Source organism: Miscanthus floridulus, chromosome 7 (genome assembly GCF_019320115.1).
Source record: "Miscanthus floridulus cultivar M001 chromosome 7, ASM1932011v1, whole genome shotgun sequence".
Taxonomy (NCBI): domain Eukaryota; kingdom Viridiplantae; phylum Streptophyta; class Magnoliopsida; order Poales; family Poaceae; genus Miscanthus; species Miscanthus floridulus.
Genome location: NC_089586.1, coordinates 110,392,087 through 110,412,713, shown reverse-complemented (window position 1 = coordinate 110,412,713; position 20,627 = coordinate 110,392,087). Strand labels below are relative to the sequence as shown.

At 47.4% G+C, this 20,627-nt stretch overlaps 1 long non-coding RNA gene across 1 annotated transcript; it reads right to left on the bottom strand.

The window, feature by feature from the left end:
* Positions 1–998: 998 nt before the first annotated feature.
* Positions 999–1,534, bottom strand: LOC136464245 (uncharacterized). Its single transcript, XR_010761163.1, has 3 exons — positions 1,464–1,534; positions 1,269–1,367; positions 999–1,183 (listed from the first exon to the last, which is right to left on the bottom strand). It is a non-coding gene; the product is annotated as an uncharacterized lncRNA (long non-coding RNA).
* Positions 1,535–20,627: the final 19,093 nt, after the last annotated feature.

The following is a 20,627-nucleotide window of genomic DNA, read 5'->3' as shown; positions in this document are numbered from 1 at the left end:
TAGATTGGAAAGTATGCGTTGAACTAAAAATGGAACGTGGAGCTTTAGGAGGTGGTGATGCAACAAAATATATTTTGCATTTTTAATTACCCAATTGCCCGTGCATAAATCCTCTTAGAATTTTGTTTTGGTGAGTACATGATGTTTGGTTTGTCTATACTTTCTCTCCAGAGAGACAGAGACGATCCTTTGTCACTTCAAAGTTTAAGCCACATAAGTTGACCTCGTCCCTCAGAAGGAAAGGAGTATATATACAAGGATCTCCTAGCTAACTCAAGTTAAATTTGTTCTCTGTAACAAACATAAATTCAAATGAAAATCAATTTAATTGGTTATGAAACTCTAGCTAAATATACTGCATGCTTAGTGAGTCCGACTTTTGAAAGAGCTTAATTTATTGCGATTTACCCCAATAAAACAGCAAAATGTAAACCGCACATCATGATCCAAATGAAGACCATGGCGCCACAATGTGCCTATATGATGTGTATATATATATATATATATATATATATATATATATATATATATATATATATAGACACACACTACAGAATGGCCTTGTTGTTCCGGGCGGTAACGGCCTTTAGTCCCGGTTACCGCGCCGGGACAACGATCCCGGAACTAAAGATGAAACCTTCAGTCCCGGGTCATCGAGCCGGGAGTAAAGAGGGACCTTTAGTCCCGGTTGGTGTTACCAACCGGGACTAAAGGCCCTCCAGACGAGCAAACGTGGCCGCACCCTTTAGTCCCGGTTGGTAACCTCAACCGGGACTAAAGGTTCCTTTTCTTTTTCTTTTTTTGTTTAATTTGTTTTCAGTTCAGTTATATATATTTGTTTAATATATAATATGGTTTTATGTACGTATTCTACGCTGCTAATATAAATACACGCACGCATATAATTACATCTAATTCTCATCTCGAGCATTATTATATTCGAATAAAGTATGAAACTATATATATTATAGATATATATATATGTATATATACAACACTTTCATAATCTTGTTCTTGAAAATAACGATATCAATAAACATTTAATTTACATCATTTATTCCGTAGGATCAAAGTAGAACTCGCCGTTAGGATTTAGCACTTTTTCTAGAAGAAATCCTGCTATTGACTCTTGAACTGCTTTCAGATGGTCTTTTTGCATGACCCTTTGTTTCAACCATTCAGTCTTGCATTTAAAATAAAAGGAAAAGTATTAATACATATATATATATATTCATTTAAAAATAAATAAAAAATTGATATATACGTACTCTGAGGACATCTTCAGGAGTTCTTCTTATGTGTGCAGTGATAAATTCACAAACGTAGTATCCACACAAGTTATTACCTGGTTGCTGCCGCAAACACCACTGTACGAGAAAAAGATTATTCTCATCATCTCACACGTAAATTGAAGTACAATATAGTAATTAAACACGTGGGAAAGTATATATAGTACAACTTACTGGTATTTCAACTACATTAAGTGGTGACTTGCAATCCTTGCGGTGTTGCCGAATAAACTCTTTCCAAACCCTGTGCGATCAATAATGTACGATCGTTAATAAATTATGGTAAAGTCTATTCAATAATAGTTGTGCGCGAGAGATCGAAATTACCCCTGGATAATGTCTATCATATCTTGGTATAGTGCCCGCTCTTTTTTCAACGAGTCCAAGATTACTAACCGACTTGAGTTTAACTCAATGACAATGAGTATCCAGTAAAACCTGCATTAGTTTATACACACACTTACATGCATATAAGTTGTATTGATATTACATAAAATGTGTAGACTACATTATTATTAACACTTACTTAAAGTTGTACGGGAAAAGTATTGTTGTCTTGTCGTGTTGCTTCACGAAGAACCTCATGATATTCTTCTGTGCTTCAGATACCCACTGCTCCTTGACAATAATATCGGTTTTGAATACGATATAAGAATCAATGAAGCCAACACTGGTGTCTTGTATTCTTTGGAGCTCTGACATCTGGAATCTATATATAAATATAAGTTATATGTGAGGATAATTATATACACATACGCATGGAAGTGAGTTTATTAAATAAAAGTACGAATCACTTACAAACAAAAGGAGCTAATGATTGATTTGTCCAGAGCGTCCATGTGGTGTGGTATAGTTGATGTAATTCTTCGAAACTAATATGTAAGATGTCATCGCCACGGAAGTAATGATGGTCTCTAAATTTGACAAAGATCCACTTCTCACCCCTGCCACACGCCTGCAGGTACCACTTGTTGAGCAAGTACATTTGCGTACCCAATTCATTCAGAGCCGTAGGGTTGTACAGACTTTTGCCAAATTTATAAGTCTTCCAGGTATCAACTTCCAGGTTCTGGATTGGAGCTTTGCCCGTCAATTGATCCAAGGTTAAACCAGTTAGTTCAAAAAAAGCATTAAGGTCTTGAACCGACACTTCTCCAGAGTTGTCTGGTCGATAGACTTCTATGTTGGAACCATATTCATTAGCAACAACAAAATTTTGCATCGGTTGCTTCTGTTGTCTGAGCTGTGGGACATCCTTCCCTGATGTTCTTTTCCTTTTCTTATCTGCATCATGTGACTTTACGAGGGAGCGGTCATAGTCTGATAGTGGCGGAGGCTTACGAAGTTTAAGCATCTTTTTCTTGTGAGCTTCAACCTTCTGCCTCAGTAGATCTCATGGTATGTAAAAGTACGGCTTCTCCTTAAGCTTCGCTTATCTCTGCTTTTGGATATCTATAAAAAAATCTTTCACTTTTTTGTCTTCTTCAGCTGCTATTTGCTCATCAGTCTTTTCAGGAAGTATTTCTTGAGAAATAACTCTTTTTTCAGGGTCTTCTTTGCCGCTGGGACCTTAGACGTCTCTATAGTGCGTCGCTGTGGAGGGGGTGGGGGCGGTGTTGGAGATCGGCATGGAGGCGATGAGGCCGGTGTTGGAGACCGGCGTGGAGGCGTTGGAGATCGTTGTGGAGGCGGTGGGGCCGGTGTAGGAGTTGGAGATCGTTGTGGAGGCGATGGGGCCGGTGTAGGAGTTGGAGATCGCCGTGGGGATGAAGTCGTCTCGCCCCCCACGACGCTGTGATGAGATGGGGAATGAATGATTGGGCTAGGCTGGGGGGAGACACTGCTACAAAAACAAGTTGTGAGTCAATTATTTTTGAAGCCAATATAAAATTAATGGAAAATAATATTTCATTCACTTTCATTCGTACCTAGGGTGAGGTAGGGGAAGCGGTGGCACCCCAGGAATGATGATGAAGCGTTTGCGCCATTGAATAAATATCTTCTCTGCTTCTCCTAGTGTCTTCTCCACATCACCGCCTTCAATGTCAAGAGGAACATTGCTGTAACCTTTGAGCATTCTATCGACCGAGATGCTAGCATATCCAGGTTGAATAACTGACTCATGGATTCTTGGTGTCTTCGTTCGGTCTATTGGAGATACAACCCCGATAGCCACCATGATTGATGCATTATTACCATCTAGAATGTGCAGCTCACATGTTGTTAGAGGCTCGGTAATGTCATCAACAGGGAGGCGCAACCCAGCGTCATCTCGAATAACTAGCAGCTCCGTAGAAGCACAACTGCTTTTCATCTGACCAACGGGGCTAATGGTGACTCCCGGCATTGATTGCGATTACATTTGACTCATTGCTAGCTGCACTTGCCTCTTGATCTCCTCCTGCATTCTTGCCTCAAGAGATTTTTCTCATTCATGTGATTCAAGCAATGCTTGTCGTGACTCATTAACAAATTGCTCCAATACATGGATTCGGTCTGCCTCCTCATCCTTCTTTCTCTGGCGGCTTCTGTAGGTATCATTGTCTGCTGGGAATGCTTGTAGCCATGGAACTGCCCCATAGCCTCTTGTTCGACCACCGTGTTTGGGATTCTCTAGGGCATATATCAATTCATTCTTCTCTCTGTTGGGCTTGAAAACACCACTATCAGCTTCTTCCCTAGCACGAGCTAGTCTCTGTGTTGCTCTCTCAATTTTTTGGTCAAAAATTAGCTTGCCAGTGTCTGGGTCTAGGCTTCCCCCATGAGCGTAGAACCAATTCTTCGCGCGTTGAGGCCAGTTCTTCTCTATTGTTTCAGGTATGATTCCCTTGGCAGTAATATCTGCTTCTAGGTTCTGCCACTTGGGAATAACACTCCTATAACCACCTGATCCCATGCGATGATGGTATTGCTTCTGTCGGGCATTCTGCTGATTCCTCATCACACGTTCATCACTCTCTTGAGATGTCTTGTATTGTACGAAGTCATCCCAATGAGACTCCAACTTGACAAACGCCTTAGCATTGAAATCCGGCGTATCATTCTTCAAGATAAACTTTTTATACAATGTCTTCTTCCAACTCTGAAACAATGTTGCCATCTTCTTCATTGTCCAATCCCTCACTAGCTCCTTCAAAGCATCATCTGCTTATAATGTGAAATGCTGAGTGATATCTCTCCAAGCTAGGTTCTTGTCACGATCAGATACAAAACTAACATTAGGAGCGGATATCTTCTGCTTCCATTCACGAGCACTAACTAGGATCCTATCCCTTACAATGAAACCACATTGATTGACATATGTCTGAGCATGTGGTCCCAATGGTTTGCCGGTGTCGGTGTCGAATTCTGATATTATGAAACGGCCCTCTAATGGCTTTTTTGGCCCTCGGACTTTCCTACTCTTGCCGGTGGTTGATGTAGATCCAGAGACCGGCTACATAAGTAGAAACACAACAATTAACAACAAATATACGTACGCATGCATCTATAAAAGATGATAGATAATCGAATATACCTCGCCAGTATTTTCTTGCGCGACAATTTGTTGATCTTCAACCACCGAGATATTCAGGATATCCTCATAATCAGCAAAGCAGTGACTCATGTCATCTACATCCACATTGGTGCCGGCGTTGATAATATCCACCATTATGTCATCATTCAAGCTATCATCCAGAGCAGCCATTTGTATCTTCAAGATAACACATAGATAGAATTACTATGGCACATAACATAAGTACATGTGATAACACATATAGAATTACTAAATCCAATTAAATATAATAATACATAATATTTCATAAGGATAAACAATAATAAGGTATAGGCTTTGGAATCGAATCAAAAACACTTTCAATCCAAAACACATGGAAATAAGTACAAGTATATATACACATAGAATGCTACAATTTTCTCTCTCTCTCTCAACACATAGAAATAAGTGCATATGTATATATCTCTAGATATGCATGTGATAACACATAGAATGCCTCTCTAGATACAATTTCCTCTCTCTCTCAACACATGAAAATAAGTACATGTATATATATACATAGAAATAATTAAGTACATATGTATACATATAGAATCTCTCTCTAGATATGCATGTGATATAGATAGAATTACTAATAAAATATCCAAGTGATATATAGATAGAATTACTAAAATAAAATATGCATGTGATATAGAGATAGAATTACTAATAAAATATGCATGTGTCAATTACTAAAACAAAATTAAATCTAACATATATATATATATAGAGATAGAATATAATTACTAAATCCAATTAAATAAAATAACACACATATATCTAGATAGAATTAATTACTAAATCTAATTAAACCTAATATATATACATAGATAGAATTACTAAATCAAAATTAAATCTAACACATATATATAGAGAGATAGAATAATAATTACTAAATATATCAAAAACTATAATAAAAAACTATCTAAAAAAAGTACTAATTAAATTTTAATACATTTAAATCTAATTAACATAGATCAAAAACTATCTAAAAAACTAACTAAAAAACTAAGAATAAACTACTAATTAAATTTTAATACATTTAATCTAACATATATATCAAAAACTATCTAAAAACTATCAAAAAAAGTATCTAAATAAACTAGTAATTAAATTTAACATATATTTTAATCTAACATATATATAAAAAATAATCTAAAAAACTAGAAACTTTGTAAAAAAAATATGGCCGAGAGCAGCTAGCTAGCAGGCTAGCTGGGGCGGATAGCGGGCCGGGCAGGGCGTGCTGGCTGGCCATGGGGCCAAGCTGAGCACCTCGCGCGAGGACGACGTGCGGCGGAGACGAGCTCGATGGTCGCCGGGCGGGGCTCGACGATGAGGCCGGGCGGGGGTAGACGACGATGGCGGCGCGGTAGAGACGAGCTCGACGACCGGGCACGGCAGAGACGAGATCGATGTGTAGATCGAAAAGTACAAGATGAACAGAACATGAACCGTTCGATATATATAGGCCGGGACCCTTTAGTCCCGGCTGTTAACACCAGCCGGGACTAAACGCTATTTAGTCCCGGCGGGTAAGCCGAACCGGGACTAAAGGTCCAACCCTTTAGTCCCGGCTCGGCTTACCAGCCGGGACTAAAGGAGCTTTAGTCCCGGTTGGTGTTACCAGCCGGGACTAAAGGTATTTTTGGGCGGGCAATTCCGCCCACCCTTTAGTCCCGGTTTCTGGCCTGGGCCGAGACTGAAGGCCTGAAAATTTTGGCAGCCCGCCAGAGTAATTGAAAAGGCCTAGGATTTTAATTTTTGTTCTCCTTGTTTAATACTAGGTTAATCAATTAATTCTATAGCAACTTCAATACTTTGTAATATTTATTTTAAAAAATACTATTGATTAACTAATTATTTATTGTAAATAGGAAAATTTTGTAACCTAAGGTTTTTAATTTCTTTTATGAATATAGAATATAAATGTTACTAATACTAAGTATTTTGTTAATGCAAAAATATATTTGTAACTTAAAATTAATAAAACTAATATTATTCGATAGGAAATTTATTATCACATTATTGTAATGTCAATGCTTCAATTTTTTCTCGGTTTTTGACCAAAATGAAACGAAATTTTTGTTGAACCTATAAAAATAAAAAAAATGTAGTATTTTTGTTCTACAACTTTTTCAAATGAAAAATGGCCTATATAAGGATTGTAGATCTTGATGAGTTGAACAAACTTAATATTCAAAACTTTTCAATTTGAGACAATCTAGGGTTCTGAAAACTAGTTTGTAGGCGTCGAAATTTAAAAATCACAAATTTGAACCGTCCAAACTATCTCAAATGGAAAGTTGACCAAAACAACAATTGTAGATCTTGATGAGTTTAACAAACTTGGTATTCAAAACTTTTCAATTTGAAGTCATTTAGAGTTCATAATACTAGAGTCAAAGTGTTGTTTTTTCATTTGACCAAATTTGACTTGGTCAAACTTGCTCAAATGAGACACTAAATGACCTCAGATGAAAAATCTTTGAATACCAAGTTTGATCATCTCAGCAAGATATACAATTGTTACATAGCTCATTTTCTCATTTGAGAAAGTTTTATCAAACACTAGTCATAAATTCTTGAATCTCATATAGACTTTCTAAAACTATGTCACACACTTATGAAATTTGAATTATATTTTATTCAAACTTTCTCAAATGAAAAATGGCCTATATAAGTATTGCAGATCTTGATGAGCTGAACAAACTTGGTATTCAAAACTTTTCAATTTGAGACAATCTAGGGTTCCGAAAACTAGTTTGTAGGCGTCAAAATTTAAAAATCACAAATTTGAACCGTCCAAACTATCTCAAATGGAAAGTTGACCAAAACAACAATTGTGGATCTTGATGAGGTTAACAAACTTGGTACTCAAAACTTTTTAATTTGAAGTCATTTAGAGTTCATAATACTAGAGTCAAAGTGTTATTTTTTTTATTTGACCAAATTTGACTTGGTCAAACTTGCTCAAATGAGACACTAAATGACCTCAGATGAAAAATCTCTAAATACCAAGTTTGATCATCTCAGCAATATCTACAATTGTTATATAGCTCATTTTCTCATTTGAGAAAGTTTTATCAAACACTAGTCACAAATTCTTGAATCTCATGTAGACTTTCTAAAACTATGTCACACACTTGTGAAATTTGAACTACATTTTGTTCAAACTTTCTCAAATGAAAAATGGCCTATATAAGGATTGTAGATCTTGATGAGCTGAACAAACTTGGTATTCAAAACTTTTCAATTTGAGACAATCTAGGGTTCTGAAAACTAGTTTGTAGGCGTCAAAATTTAAAAATCACAAATTTGAACCATCCAAACTTTCTCAAATGGAAAGTTGACCAAAACAACAATTGTAGATCTTGATGAGTTTAATAAACTTGGTATTCAAAAGTTTTCAATTTGAAGTCATTTAGAGTTCATAATACTAGAGTCAAAGTGTTGTTTTTTCATTTGACCAAATTTAACTTGGTCAAACTTACTCAAATGAGACACTAAATGACGTCAGATGAAAAATATCTGAATACCAAGTTTGATCATCTCAGCAAGATCTACAATTGTTACATGGCTCATTTTCCCATTTGAGAAAGTTTTATCAAAACTAGTCATAAATTCTTGAATTTCATATAGACTTTCTAAAACTGTCACACACTTGTGAAATTTGAAACATATATTAAACATATTACAATGTGAAGTCATAACATATTACATGATATCCGTCTCTAAAACATAATATATTAAACATGCATTGTTGTATCATGCGGGTACAACAGTGAATTTCTTCTTGACGTATGACCCTTGGTTATGATCTTGTCGTAACTATGGAGTGTCTTCATCATTTAACATGATGCTTGGATCTTTCTTCACTATGAAGGGTGGAATTTGGATATTTCTTTCATAATCTTCTGACATGTCTAACTTGTCTTCAATTTCCACTATATTTATTTTCCTAGAAAGAACTATGTGGCGCTTTGGCTCATTGATCATTGAGTTGATGTCTTCGGTTTTTCCTCTCTTTGATTTTGTAGACATGTCTTTCACATAGAACACCTGACTCACATCGACAGCAAGGACGAATGGTTCATCTTTGTACCCAATATTGTTGAGGTCCACTGTTGTCATTCCATACTCTTTGTCGACTGTTACCCCTCCTCCGATCAGCTTCACCCATTGGCACCAGAACAAAGGGACTTTAAAATTAGATGCGTAGTCTAGTTCCCATATCTCTTCTATGTGGCTATAATATGTTTGTATATTCTCATTTGGATCTATGCCATCTATGCGAACACCACTATTTTGATTGATGCTCCTTTTATCTTGGGCAACTGTGTAAAATGTATTCCCATTTATCTCGTACTCTTGGTATGTGAGGATATGCTACGATGGTTGCCTAGCCAACAAATACAGTTGCTCATCAATATTGTCATCACCTTGATATTCTTTTTGCAACCAACTACTGAAACTTTCCATGTGCTGACGCCTAATCCAAGCTTCAGTCTTTCCTGGAAACTTAGATCGTAAGAAGTCCTTATGTATCTCGATGTATGGATGCACCAATGATGAGTTCTGAAGAACTGTATAGTGTGCTTTATTGAAATAATCATCTTCCATGCCAATATATGTTTTCTTTCCTAAAGTTCCTTTACCACTAAGTCTCCCCTCGTGTCGCGATTTGGGAACGCCAATCGGGGCAAGGTCAGGAATAAAGTCAACATAGAACTCAATGACCTCCTCTGTTCCATAGCCCTGGGCGATGCTTCCTCTAGGCTTAGAACGGACTTTCACATATTTCTTCAAGACTCCCATAAACCTCTCGAAGGGGAACATGTTATGTAAGAACACAGGTCCAAGAATACTAATCTCCTTCACCAAATGAACTAGGAGGTGTGTCATGATATTAAAGAAGGATAGAGGGAACACCAACTCAAAGCTAACAAGACATTAAACCACATCATTCTGTAGAGTAGCTAGTTCCACTGGTTGATTGCCTTCTAAGAAATTACATTGAGGAATGCACATAGCTTCATGGTGGCTAGACGTACATGTGGAGGTAGAATTCCTCTTAAAGCAACTGGAAGCAATTACGTCATAAGCACGTGGCAGTCGTGGGACTTTAAGTTTAGGAATTTCTTCTTTGGCACATTTATTATACCCTTTATATTGGAGGAGAATCCCAATGGGACCTTGATGCTGCTTAGACATTCGAACATGCTGTCCCTCTCTTCTTTGCTAAGCGTGTAGCTAGCAGGACTTAAGTAATGACGTCCATCATCTATCTTCTCTGGATGAAGGTTGTCTTGTTCTTTCATGCCCTACAAGTTCTGGCATGCTTCAAGTGAATCCTTTGGCTTCCCGTACACACCCATGAATCCTAACAGGTTCACACAAAGATTCTTTGTTAGGTGCATCACGTCGATTGCGTTGCGGACCTCTAGGACTTGCCAATAGGGTAGCTCCCAAAAGATGGACTTCTTCTTCCATACGGGTGCGTGTCCCTTAGCATCTTTGGGAACAAATTCGCTGCCTTGTCCCTTTCCAAATACTACTTTCACATCCTTGACCATTGCGAGTATATCTTTCCCGGTTCAGTTATGAGGCTTCTTTCGGTGGTCTAGCTTACCTTTAAAATGCTTCTCTTTCTTTCTTACTTGGTGATTCAAAGGAAGGAATCGACGATGGCCAAGGTACACGACCTTTTGATATCTTTTCAAATATATACTGTCAAGGTCATCAAAACAATGTGTGCATGCATTATATCCTTTGTTTGTCTGACTTAAAAGATTACTTAAAGCAGGCCAATCATTGATTGTTACGAACAACATTGCTCGTAGGTCAAAGTGTTCTTGTTTGTACTCATCCCAGACACGTACACCTGGTTTGTTCCATAAAACTAGAAGTTCTTCAACTAATGGCTTCAGATAGACATCAATGTCGTTGCCAGGTTGCCTCGGACCTTGGATGAGGATCGGCATCATAATGAACTTCCGCTTCATGCATAACCATGGAGGAAGTTTGTAGATACATAGAGTAACTGGTCAAGTGCTATGACTAGTGCTCTGCTCCCCAAAAGGATTCATATCATCTGTACTTAAGGCGAACCTTAAGTTTCCAGCCTCATTTGCAAACTCTAGAAATTCCCTGTCTATCGCTCTCTACTAGGACCCATCAGCTGGGTGTCTCAGCATATTGTCTACCTTACGGTCTTCTTTATGTCATCGCAACAACTTTGCATGGTCTTTATTTCTGAACAAACATTTTAAGCGTGGTATTATAGAAGCATACCACATAACCTTGGTAGGGATTTTCTTTCTAGGACTGTCGGGTACCTTAGAACGGGGTACCCCGAGCGAACATCAAAGGGGTCGCTTAAGTTCCATCGAAAAACAAAGCTAGAAGGTAAGCCATGGGCCCCTCACCCGCCACGACCGAGCCCACTAGGCCCTCCGCCTTGCCTCAAGCCTCGCGCAGGAGGTCTCGATGTCCTGACGCAATCTCTGCCTCGCGCGAGGCTCTCCATGGAAGGCCTCGGCAGGGAACACGCTCTCCACCTCGCGCGAGGCTCTCCACGGAAGGCCTCGACAGGGGGTGCATTCTCCGTCTCGCGCGAGGCCTTATTCTCCGTGTCGCTCGAGGCCGGTTCGTCCGTGGCCCATCGCCCCCCACCTCAGCCGACCCTCCCGATAGCGCGTCATGTCTCATTAATACTTCAACCACTCCCGCAATCTCAGCCGGACGATGGCTCGATGCCATAGAATGGCCGACGGGACCTGAGGTCGCATCAGCGCCATACCGGCTGGGACAGGGCACGGCGGGGATTACCGGCCACTGTGTTCTGATGCTGTGCCCACGATCAGTGCCATATCGGCTGGGACAGGGCACGGCGGGTATTACCGGCCACTATGTTCTAACGCTGTGCCCACGATCAGCACCCACACTACACTGTGTCCCGTGATCCCCGCCTCGAAAACAACATCGCACGGACAACTTGGCCCGGGTCATCACCGCCTCCAAGCCGACGCACCAGATCAGCCGCCCACTCAGGGCCTCGGCACTGTGCACCAAGGTCTCGGCTATCTTGGGGTTCGTGCCCGCCGAGACCCCCCACTGCAGTGCAGCCTTGGCACCGACCAAGCCTCGGCCTCGCACACAGTCCGTCCACAGCGGCTTGCACGTCCACCGCCGCACCCACTCCGAGGCAGTCCCGGGGCTCCCACGACGCACAGGATCAGATGGGACTAGCACGCCGCCCCAGTGCTCCAAGGACGGACCACTCCGACGACCACGCCACCATAGGAACAGGCCACAGGGCTCGGACATGCCGCCCCTGTTGGCACGACGCCGCATAGTTAACACATGTACTGTCCTTGTCCTCCCTTCAACTATAAAAGGAGAGGACTTAGGCCATTTAGAGGAGAGGAGGAGAACACCTGGTAGCTCACACACATACACATCCCAGCCGCCTGAGAGCAACGTCTCAAGCAGCCCACACGACACCTCGCCGAGACCTGGGATTAGCTCCCTCTCTCACTGTGCTTGTAACCCCCTACTACTAGCACTCCGGTGCAAGGAATACAAGATCGATCTCTTAGACTGAACGTAGGGCATCGATTGCCTGAACCAGTATAAACCTTGTGTCTCTTTGCATCACCATCCAGGATTAGGGGCACGCAGTTCAAATTCACTAGTTGGTAGAAGACCCCCAGTTCGAAACACCAACAGTTGGCGCGCCAGGTAGGGGCCTCTGCGTGTCAGTTTCGTCATCCTAACAAGTTCCAGATGGCAGACCCCGTACGACCGCTGCGTCTCGGCATAGTGGTCTGGTTTGGGAGTCTAGAGTTCATGTCTCTAGGGCACAAGTACGACATGGTACTTCTCACACCCCGAACCCCACTTGTCGATGACGACGCCACGCACCGGCAGCCCAGGCGCAGGCGGCGCCCGGGCGGCCGCTCTCGCCGTGCTCGCTAGGCACGACGCGAGCAGGATCACCCCAAGGCCACGCGAACCCAGGGTGACTAGCCGCTCTCCGACAATATCCCACGACCAGCTGTTGGCGCAAGGTCCCTGGTTGGGGACCTGTCTAGCCTAAGCCTGGACAAGGGAAAAACGCCGATGGCACCCGACGCCGCCCTGACATCAAGCTCCGCTCCTCCACTCCCTGAAGAGCCAATTCCGGTGAAGCAAAGTCTGGCGATGGCACCATCCTCATACCCCTTTGGGTTGAGAAATGCCGCCACCTTTTATGCTTACGCTTACGCCGCCGCTCACAAGGATCCCTCAGAACGCCGCCAGTGCTTCACTCTCGACCTGGGCACCCACGCCGACTCCTCGGAGGAGGATGAGGCATGGCCCGAAGTGGATTTCTCTGGACTCCACGACCCTGGGGCTATGCGCCGTTTCCTGGCCACAAGCGACTACTGCTTCGGCTACTCCGACTCCGACAACGAGGGCACCTACGACCCCGCTCGCGAGTATTTCCACATCGGGCTCAGGATGTCGAGGGCAGGTGAGGAAGACGAGGGGGTGGGTAGCCGTTCCCCGCTTTGCCCAGGTACAGGCGCCGCCACACCTCCGCGCATTGTCCTACCGGCGGCATGGAACGAGAACCCTGCTCTTGCGCGACCTCAACGTCCAGACCTGGAACAGCTCCGTGAGCTCCAGGCCAAGGTCAAACAGGACCGACTCCTTCTACAGCAGCTTCGAGACTCTCTCGAACAGGAGCAGCGAGGTCGCGGCGAAGGCGGAGGAGCCCGACGAAGGGCCCACGATGTACAACATCGCATCCACGACGACGAAGGGAGCGAGCAACCCCCAGTCTTCAATCACGCCAACCAGAACGTCACGGCCGCGGCAATGCTGGTCTGCACGATGCCCGAGCCTTCTACCACGGAGGGGCGGCGGGTCCATGGCGAGCTCCGAGAGCTCCTAGAGACCGCCACGGTTCAGTAGGCCGAGAGTTCCGCCTCCCGACGGCATGGGGGCGTCTCGAACCTGCCCGCGGCACCACCTCGGTAAGACAGGGAAGCCTCGGCTCGTCCCGAGCCTGCTCGAGCACCGATAGCCCATAGGGCCCCCGTGCTTCTGGACCACCTCGACAACCGACGCGAGGCACAGGGAGACCATGAGGTGGTCAGCAGGCGACGATGCCACGACAGCGAGGGGCCCGCTCGGGGCTACCACCCACACCGAGGTGGCCGCTATGATAGCGGGGAGGACCGCAGTCCTTCCCCTGAACCGCTAGGCCCTCGGGTCTTCAGCAGGGCCATCCGCGCTGCTCTTTTCCCCGCCCGATTTCGGCAACCAGCCAATCTCGTGAAGTACAGCGGCGAGACCAACCCCGAACTCTGGCTTGTCGATTACCGCCTAGCCTGCCAGCTAGGTGGTGCGGATGATGACTTGCTCATCATCCGCAACCTCCCCTTGCTCTTGTCAGACTCGGTGCGAGTGTGGCTCGAGCACCTCCCTCCCTCTCAAATCCATGACTGGCGCGACTTGGTTAGGGTCTTCGTCGGGAACTTTCAGGGCACATACGTGCGCCCTAGGAACTCCTACGATCTCAAGAGCTGTCGCCAGAAGCCGGACGAGTCTCTCCGAGACTTCATCCGGTGCTTCTCCAAGCAGTGCACCGAGTTGCCCAGCGTCGGTGACTCAGAGATCGTCTAGGCTTTCCTCTCTGGTACCACTTGCCGAGACTTGGTTCGAGAGTTAGGTCGGAACGTGCCATGCTCCGCTGCCGCGCTCCTCGACATCGCTAGCAACTTCGCCTCGGGTGAGGAGGCTGTTGGAGCCATCTTCCCCGACAGTGGCACCAAGGGTAAGCGGAGGGACGAGGCCCCTGAGGCCTCAGCCTCCCACCTCCCCAAGAGAAAGAAAAAGGGGCGCCTAGGGAAGCAGGAGGTCCTGAAGGCCGATCTGGTCACGACCGCAGAACGCAAGAATCCCCAAGGCCCCAAAGGCCCTAGGCCTTTCGACGACATGCTTAAGAAACCCTGCCCTTACCACCAAGGCCCGGTCAAGCACGCCCTCGAGGATTGCTCCATGCTACGGCGTTACTACGCCAGGCTTGGGCTCCCCGACAACGACGCCAAGTAGAAGGGCACCGGCGACCGGGATGAGGACAAGGACGACGGGTTCCCTGAGGTACGCAACGCCTTCATGATCTTCGGTGGACCCTCGGCGTGCCTTACGGCACGGCAGCGCAAGAGGGAACGCCGAGAGGTCTTCTCGATCAAGGTGGCCACCCCCAGTACCTCGACTGGTCTTGGGAGGCGATCACCTTCGATCGAGATGACCACCCTGACCATGTTCCGAACCCCGGATAGTACCCACTGGTCGTCGACCCAATCATCGGCAACACCCGACTCTCCAAGGTGTTGATGGATGGAGGCAGCGGCCTCAATATCCTCTACGTCAACACCCTAGAGCTCTTGGAGATCGACAGGTCGAGGCTCCGAGGCGACGTCGCACCCTTCCATGGCATCATGCCAGGGAAGTGCACACGACCCCTCGGGCGCATCGACCTTCCCGTCTGCTTCAGCACTCCCTCCAACTACCGCAAAGAAGTCCTTACCTTCGAAGTAGTCGGGTTTGGGGGAGCCTACCACACCATCCTGGGGCGGCCGTGCTACGCCAAGTTCATGGCAGTCCCCAACTATACCTACCTCAAGCTCAAGATGCCAGGCCCCAGCGGTATCATCACGATTGAGTCCACGTACGAGCATGCATACGACTGCGACGTCGAGTGCATCGAGTACGCTGAGGCTCTTGCGGAGGCCAAGACCCTCATCGCCCACCTCGACCAACTCAGTGGCGAGGCGCCTGACTCCAAGCGTCGCGCAGGGGCGTTCGAGCCCGCGGAGGCCATCAAACTCGTCCCGGTCGACCCCGCCTGCCCCGACGACCGAGCGCTAAGGGTCAGCGCCACCCTCGACATCAAATAGGAAGCTATGCTCGTCGACTTTCTCCGTGCGAATGCCGACATATTCGCATGGAGTCCCTCGGACATGCTGGGCATACCGAAGGAGGTCGCCGAGCACACCCTAGACATCCGGGCCGGATCTAGACCGGCGAGGCAATGCCTGTGCCACTTTGACGAGGAAAAGCGTAGGGCCATCGGTGAGGAGATACAGAAACTCTTGGCGGCCGGATTCATCAAAGAAGTGTCCCACCCAGAGTGGTTGGCCAACCCCGTGCTAGTCAAGAAGAAAAATGGGAAATGGAGGATGTGCATAGACTACACCGGTTTGAACAAGGCCTGTCCAAAGGTCCCCTTTCCATTACCCCGAATCGATCAAATCGTTGATTCCACTGCAGGGTGCGAGACCCTGTCTTTCCTTGATGCGTATTCTGGTTACCATCAAATCAAGATGAAAGAGTCAGACCAGCTCGCGACTTCTTTCATCACACCATTCGGCATGTACTGCTACGTGACTATGCCTTTCGGCCTCAGAAACGTAGGTGCCACGTACCAGCGGTGCATGACCCAGGTCTTTGGCGACAACATTGGGCGGACTGTCGAGGCCTACGTAGACGACATCGTGGTCAAGACCAAAAAGCCAAGGATCTCGTCGACGACTTGAGGATAACCTTCAAATGCCTTAGAGAGAAAGGCATCAAGCTCAACCCCGAGAAGTGTGTGTTCGGGGTCCCCCGAGGCATGCTCTTGGGGTTCATAGTCTCGGAACGCGGCATTGAGGCCAACCCAGAGAAGGTCTCGGCCATAACCAGCATGGGACCAATCAGAGACCTCAAGGGAGTACAGAGGGTCATGGGATGCCTTGCGGCCCTAAGCCGCTTTATCTCGCGCCTCAGCGAAAAAGGTTTGCCTCTATACCGACTCTTGAGAAAATCCGAGCATTTTTCTTGGACCCCGAGGCCGAAGAAGCCCTCGGCAGACTCAAAACGCTGCTCACAAATCCTCCCGTCCTGGTACCCCCAGCCAGGGACGAGGCCCTCTTACTCTACATCATCGCAACAACCCAAGTGGTCAGCGCTGCCGTAGTGGTAGAGAGGCAGGAAGAGGGGCATGCTCTACCCACCCAACATCCTGTTTATTTCATCAGCGAGGTACTCTCCGAGACCAAAGCACGCTACCCCCACATCCAGAAGCTGGTCTACGCCGTGGTCCTGGCCCGGCGCAAATTACATCACTACTTCGAGCTCTCACCCAGTGACCTGTGGTATCATCTTTCCCCCTAGGAGAGATAGTTCATAACCGGGAGGCCTCGGGCAGGATAGCCAAGTGGGCCGTCGAGCTGATGGGGGAAACCTTGACTTTTGTGCCTCGAAAAGCGATCAAGTCTTAGGTCTTGGCCAATTTCGTGGCTGAGTGGACAGACACCCAACTACCACCTGCTCAAATTCAGACAGAGTGCTGGACCCTGTATTTTGACGGGTCCCTGATGAAGACCAGGGCAGGCGCGGGTCTACTCTTTATCTCGCCCCTCAGAGTACACATGCGCTACATGGTGTGGCTCCACTTCACCGCCTCCAACAACGTGGCCAAGTACGAGGCCCTCATCAATGGCTTGCAAGTCACCATCGAACTTGGGGCACGGTGTCTCGACGCCCGAGGCGACTCACAACTCGTCGTGGATCAGGTGATGAAGGAGTCAAATTGCCTCGACCCCAAAATGGAAGCTTACTGCAAATTAGTACGTCGCCTAGAAGACAAGTTCGATGGCCTCGAACTAAACCACATCGCGCGGAAGTACAATGAGGCCGCCGACGAGCTGGCAAAGATGGCCTCAGCACGGGCCCCGGTCCCCCCGAACGTCTTCGCCAGAGACCTCCACAAACCTTCCATTGACTACACCTCGACGATAGAGGAGGGCCCACCTGTGGGACCCACGACGAAGCTCGACGACCCTTCTGCTGCCAAGACCCCCTCGACCGAGCCCGAGGTCATGGAAGTCAACACCAAGCCTCCGCAGACTGATTAGGACGCGGATTGGTGAATCCCGTTCCTCGATTGGCTTGATCGGGGGGAGCTTCCGGGCGACAGGACCGAAGCACAACGGCTCGCGCGCTGAGCCAAGACCTACGTCCTCTACAATGACGAATTGTACAGATGAAGTCCCTCAGGTGTCCTCCAACGATGTATCACTACCGAGACAGGCCGAGCCCTGCTTTGGGACTTGCACGCAGGCGCTTGTGGGCACCATGCGGCGCCTCGAACGCTCGTGGGGAACGCTTTCCGCCAAGGGTTCTACTGGCCGACGGTGGTCGCCGACGCTACCAAGCTAGTACGCTCCTGCGAAGGATGCCAGTACTATGCTCGGCAGACACATCTCCCGGCCCTAGCCCTGCAAACCATCCCCATCACGTGGCTGTTTGCCGTGTGGGGGCTCGACATGGTTGGGCCTCTGCAAAAGGCCCCTGAGGGCTACACCCATCTACTGGTATCAATCGACAAGTTCTCCAAATGGATCGAGGCTCGTCCGATAAATCGAATCAAATCCGAGCAGGCAGTGCTGTTCTTCACTGACATTATCCACAGATTTGGAGTCCCCAACACCATCATCATCGACAACGGGACACAGTTCACCGGCAAAAAGTTCCTGACGTTTTGCGACGACCACCACATCCGTGTGGCCTGGTCGGCCGTAGGACACCCAAGGACCAATGGCCAAGTAGAGCGTGCCAACGGCATGATCCTACAAGGCCTCAAGCCAAGGATTCACAACCGGTTGAAAAAGTTTGGCAAGAAATGGCTCGCCGAACTCCCATCGGTCATCTGGAGCCTGAGGAACACTCCAAGCCGAGCCATGGGGTTCTCGCCTTTCTTCCTGGTCTATGGGGCCTGAGGCCATCCTCCCCACTGACTTGGAATATGGTTCCCCGAGGCTACAAGCCTATAACGAACAAAGTAACCAGCACCACCCGAGAGGACGCCCTCGATCAACTGGAGGAAGCCTGAGACGTCGCGCTACTACACTCGGCCAAATACCAGCAGAGCCTACGGCGTTATCAGGCCCGACTGCAGTCCGAAGCCGAGACCTGAAGGTGGGCGACCTGGTGTTGAGGCTAGCACAGAGCAACAAGGGCCGCCACAAGCTGACCCCGCCATGGGAAGGACCGTACATCATCGCCCAAGTACTGAAGCCCGGGACCTACAAGCTAGGCCAACGAGAAGGGCGAAGTCTTCACCAACGCTTGGAACATAGAACAGCTACGTCGCTTTTATCCCTAAATTTCCAAGCATTGTATATGTCGTTTCTCGAAATACAATTAAAAAGCGTTCTTTAGTTGGTCTAATATCTCGAGAAACCCCCCGAGCCCATCGTAGGTCTCGGCAATACAGTAACACGACTAGGGAGGCTCGGCTCTGCCTCGGCAGAACCAAGCCTCCCTCGAGGGCTAGATGGGGGACTCCCCCTAGGTCCCACGCACCATTCTTCAGTCGTTTTTCGCAAAAATTCCTACGCCAAGACTCTAGCATGCTCTGACGAATCGGTTGTAAAAACCCCTCGGACCAAGGTCTGCTTCCTAAGCAAGAGGCCGGTAGAGTCACGAGACAGCCTACGCCTCCGGGCTATGGCACTCCCTCACTACCTCTCGCCCAAGGGACGGCATAGGCCCCAAGGGGGTGTTTTGCAAAGCAAAATCTGATCAGGAGCAACAGAGGGCAGAGGCTCGAAAATATGAGAAAAACAACTAAGAAACACAAATACTTCAAAAATAAAGGCCTCGACGGCCACAAGCGTTACGATACCAAAATAACTCCTACTCTATTTTTACATAGCCCCCAGGGCCCAGATCAAGGCTCAGGACCTTCAGCACCGGCAGATGGTAGAGGAGGAACCACCTCCTCTTCGAAGAGCGTCGCCAGCGCCGTGCCAGGGCCTTCCGCCACCTCCATCAGCTTTGTGACCGCCACGTCAGCCTCCTCCTCATCATCAGGTAGGACATACCCATCACTGATGGCCGGGAGGTCGACGCCGACGTAGTGAGAAGAGATGACGGCCAGTGCGCGCTTGACACCCGTGTGCAGCGCTCCTCGGAGCCGCTCGCGCATCTGGTTGCTCAGCGCGACCAGATGGCTCCCAAGGGAGCTGCCTGACTGAACCCCTTCAACCTCCAAGGCCTCGCAGGCAGAAAGGGCAGCACGTTTCAGCGCCTCATGGTCCCCGATCTCGTTATCGAGCACCGTCTACACCGCGCTGGAAGCCTCGGCTGCCCGAGTAACCTCCGCCTCTGACTCTGCATCATGGAGAACAGAGTAAGGTTGAGCAAGGGAAAAAACAACCTAAACTAGGAGAGGAAGCCCATGGAACTCACCCTTGGCCTTCAGCTCCCAGTGTTGGGTCTCGACCTGACAGGCCTCGGCTTTCTCCTTCCAGCGCAGGGCCTCGGCCCTGGAAGCCTCGGCCTCCTCCTTCAAGCGCTGGGCCTCGACCCAAGAAGCCTCGGCCGCCCTGGAAGCTTCACTCCCCAGCTCTGCATCACATAAGGGAGTTAGGGAGCAAACATAAGGAAAAGAAAACAAAATAAGGGGACTAAGACTCACCCTCAACCGTCCCCCTCCAAACCACAACCTCGGTTCGCGAGGCCTCAGCCACAGCAAGGGCCTCATCCAAGGCACCTTTCGTCAGCTGGTGCGCCCTCTGTTCCGCCCCCAGCTGCCCCGCAAGAGCCGCGGCCGAGGCCGTAGCTTCAGTGGCTCAGCCCCTGAAGGCATCCCGATCGCTGACCGCGCGGGTGAGCTCCTCCTCCAACTCCTTGACCCGCGCCGCCAGAGGGGCAAGCTGCGTCTGGGCCGTGGCCGCCTTGACCTTCGCGTCAGCACAACG